Consider the following 4,569-nt stretch of genomic DNA (forward strand, 5'->3'; position numbering starts at 1 on the left):
CTAATGAGAGATGTTTAAGTTGTGAGAGCTCCATCCTCACGAATAGATTAATGCTGATTATAAAAGCACCTGAGGCTGTGACTTCGCTCTCTTGCCCTCTCATGCATGCTCTCTCACCCTTTGCCATGGTATGATGCAGCAAGTACTCCCTTGTCAGATGTAGCACCTTGATCTTGGACTTCCCAGCCTCCAGAACTGTGATCCAGATGAATTTCTGTTTATTATGAATTACCCAGTCTGAGGTATTCTGTTATAGCAGGACAAAACAGACTAAGACAATGATTATAATTTTGCTATTTTTTTCTCAAGTATTTATGTAGATATTTAAGTGAAAAGTTGGTGGAAGTTGTAATAGAATGTTAGCCAGATACTATTAAAAACTCTATTTGGTGAGTTATTAATAACTCCACAAACACTGTTATTTTACCTGTAAGTGGTTTTACTAAATCATGACAGTTCTTTAGATTTAACGAATCCCAATAGTGTCTTATTAATGACATAATGACTCTATGTCCTACGTTGGCATTCCACCACCTTGTAAATATGATAATTTGTTATTTTTGTCTGTTCACCTCCACCTAGATTGCATATTCTTCAAGGGACCAACTTGTTAATTCTTTTAAAGATTATCTAGTCTAAAGACCCCGAGCATTGTACTAAAAAAGTCTTTTTATTTTTCTCATTATTCTTTCTTATAACCAGTCCTTAAGAGCTAATGAAAGGTGATTTTCTCTTCCCTCCCTATCTCCCTTTCTTTCTTTTTCCTTTTTGATTATGAGGGTTTAATTAATAGCATGATACCTTTATCTAGTTCAACATATCTTGTTAATTATCATTGATTTGGGTGTTATATTTTCAAGCTCTCAGTTTTCATTTTGGTAATTTTCATATTCTATTGTCTTCTACTTAAGAATTCATGATGCAGTCATATTAGCTCAGTTGTATATGTGCTCATTATTATTTATAGAAAAGAGAAGCTAGAATCTGCCACAGCATGTATTATAAGCATTTTCCTAATTAATATTTACTAACTATTATATTGAAATGTGTGATAAACACTCCTGTTTTATTGGTAGTTTTTGTATAAAAATTACCTCATATTTCTCAAATTAAGGCAAATTTATATTCTCATGAGAATAAAAGGAATACTCACTATGAAATAGAAACTTGAATAGGACTTAAACCTGCCTCACTTGTTTGCCTCCCCAGATGGCGACTTTCATTATGTTTGTCCTCTCCTGTTCAAGACTCTACAATCGGAGTAGCACTCAATTTTGAAGGGCCAAAAGCTCATATAATTTTCATAGTTCTTGTTGATACAAAGAACATAAAATGAAAAAATTAGATACAGACTTGTTTATATCAGGAAAGCACAGCAAAATATAGATTTTTAAAAACCGATAAAAACAATAAATATTACATAATTAAATACCTGATACTTTGCTATAGTATTTTCCTCCTACATTTTTGGCTGTAAATTCTTTACTATCTCTTCCTGTGACAATTTTGTAATATTTCTTATAGGAAGGATAAAAAGACAATTCAGTCTTCTCTTTGTCATGGTTGATTAATATGTATTATTATTATTACTGATGGTTTAGAAAAAAATGTTTCAGCTTCACAAGTTGTTATTGTCATACCATATCTATCTAGGAGTAGTCACAGATGTGCTGGCTCTTAGTAGTAGATCTCTGTGCCCTACACTGTAAACACAGGGATTTTGTGTATTGCTTTCAGGAAGTTGGATTCTAATGAGATACCGGAAACTTCCATGGTATGGGCATGGGCGTCAGATGACATTGTTTAAATCCAGCATTACCATTTACTGGATGTTCTTAACTCTTGGTTATTTCACTGTGTCAGATAAGATTAGGCTACTGAGTGCTTCCAAGCCAGTTTTTAAAAAAATGTACATAATTTTTTTTTTTTTAACATTTGGAATTTTATTTAAAAAAAACAACATCACAACCATGACATTGTTACAGTTAGAGGCCCTCTTGGTTCTCCACGACACTGAGCATGCTCATAGGGGTTCCCATTGTTAAGTCTTAGTTAAACAACCATCTTTAAAAGAAAAAAAAAACTCGGCACACTACCATTTAACTTGTTTTAATGTTTCTTCACAAATGGTGAAAAATACTAAAGTACAGACAAGGAATAATCATAATGTTGTGGCCAACATTATAAATATGGAATTATAAATTTAAAACATTTTCTGGTTTAAAAAATAAATCTGGTAGTCAATGCAGCTCTGTGGGGTCTCCGCGTCTAGTAGGGCCGGTCTCTGCGCTCCTGACGGTGCTCGCCTTTATCCATTTTTCCAGGTCCTCCACGTCCGCCTCTTCTTCCTCCCATCTGTTCCATCAAAGGTCCAGGGGGCCCCCCAGGGCCACCTCGTCTTCCTCCGCCAAAGCCACCTCGGTCCATGCCCCGGCCACCACGGAAGCCACCTCTGTCTCCACCACGGCCACCTCTGAACATTCCACCAGGGCCACCACGATCCATGAGGCCACCTCTTCCACCCCGCATGCCGCCAGGGCCACCTCTGCCACGATCACCACCCGGGGGCGGGAAGGGTGGCGGGAGGAAGCCTTCAGGCTTCGGGGCCTTACACTGGTTGCATTCTGTCCTCCAGGCGAAGTTCTGGTTTCCACAACCCGGATTGGGACATTGCCAGTCTCCTGCTCGGTGTTGGACATTGCCTCCTCCAGAGAGGTTCCCTCTAGAACCTCGGGGCCCCCTTGGAGGGAAACCTCCTCTATCTCCTCCACGGCCTCCCATGCGACCCATGGGGCCCCCAGGACCTCCCGGGCCTCCTGGACCTCCACGGAGTGGCGGTGGCACCCCTCTGCCCTCACGGGGTGGCATACCACCCCGCATGCTGTTCATTGGAGGCTTCTTCCGAGCAAGAGAGACTTTAAGTTTGCTCCCTTGAAAGTCTTTCCCATCAAACCACTCCACGGCAGCCTTGGCAGTTGGTGGGTCTTCATAGGACACTGTGGCGTCACCTTTGGGCTTTCCTGTTTCCTTGTCCAGGTAGATGTGGATCATGGGTTGCCCAGTTCTCTTGTTCATCTTAACAACCCCACATTGCTTAAAGAAGTCTGCCAGATCATCTAGAGTCACATTGTCATTTAATCCTTGCACATAAATTGCACTGTTGTCAGAGTCTTCATCCGGATCTACAGGTGGGCCTAGATCAAGATCTGGTCCTTCGTCCATGGGTCCACCAGGCTTATTGAAGCCACCTCGCTCTCCAGCGCCCATTCCACCGCGTCCTCCTCCCCGCCCACCTCTGCTCATGCCTCCACGATCAAATCCCCCTCTTCCCCTGCCCCGGTTATCAGGGCCACTCATGCTCCGGTTCTCTCCTGGTCCGGAAAATCCTCCAGACTCCTGCCCATAAACACCCATGCTACTGGGGTGGTCCTGTCGGAATGAACTCTGCTGCCCGTAGCTGCTGCTCTCTTGGCTATATTGACTTGGAGCCTGGCTGTAGGATCCAGTCTGGGGGGGGTAACTAGTGGGAGGCTGCTGCCCATAGCTGCTTTGTTGACCATAGCTACTCTGCTGTCCATAGCTGCTCGGTTGCCCATAGGTGTTCTGCTGAGAGTAACTGCTCTGATCATAACTAGTCGGCTGTGTAGAGGAATAGCTGGTAGGAGGGTAGGATGGAGGTGCGGTGACTGGCTGCATGGGGTAGCTCCCAGGTACCTGGGGATAACTGTAGTTACTCTGGCCGTATCCTAGGCTGGGTTGGTTGTATCCCCCTGTGGTAGACTGAGGCTGACTAGTCTCAGCAGGCTTGTTACCGTCTTGAGGTCTTGTAGGTGCGGTAGCTGCCGGCTGCTGCCCATAGGCTGGGTAAGCAGGCTGAGTGCCATATGCAGACTGAGCTGCATAGGAGGCCTGGGTGGTGGTGACTGTAGCAGTGGTGGTATCATAAGCACCAGTGCCATACCCCTGGACAGGCTGGCTGTACGCCTGGGGGGCAGTTGGAGTAGTATAACCAGTGGGAGGCTGTCCATAAGAAGTCGCATAGGCGGTCTGCCCATAGGTCGCAGTGGTCTGAGCTTGGGTATAGCTGACATCAGTGGGCTGTCCATAGGTTCCATAGCTTTGTTGCCCATATGCCTGGGTGGTCTGTGCATATCCTTGAGTGGGCTGGGCGGTGTAAGCGCTGTAGCCCTGCTGGGCTGCAGCTTGGCTGTAGGTACTGTAATCCGTGGATGCCATTTTCTATCCTTCCTCCTCGTTCTCTCAACGTCCGTCTCCCTCTCCCATAACTTTTTTTTTTTTAATGTTAGAATAGTTTGATTTATAGTTCCAAGCCACTGTTCATGTGTTTTCTCATTTAATCCCCTTAATATTGTGAGATGAGAATTTTGAGATTTAAAGGGGTATGAAAATATCACCTAAAGTGACAGCACATGTAGGCTGTCCCATGCTGAATGGACATTTGTGTTGATAGCATTTATGCAGCAAACATTACGGAAGTGGGGGGGAGTAGCAATGGTTATAAGATCATACTTGGACCAACTTCTTTTTATGAGTTTATCCATAAAACTC

General features: G+C 43.9%; 1 pseudogene; it reads right to left on the minus strand.

The window, feature by feature from the left end:
* Nucleotides 1–2,115: 2,115 nt before the first annotated feature.
* Nucleotides 2,116–4,278, minus strand: LOC142871949 (RNA-binding protein EWS pseudogene; annotated as a pseudogene).
* Nucleotides 4,279–4,569: the final 291 nt, after the last annotated feature.

The sequence above is a fragment of the Microcebus murinus genome, chromosome 7, assembly GCF_040939455.1.
Source record: "Microcebus murinus isolate Inina chromosome 7, M.murinus_Inina_mat1.0, whole genome shotgun sequence".
NCBI lineage: Eukaryota > Metazoa > Chordata > Mammalia > Primates > Cheirogaleidae > Microcebus > Microcebus murinus.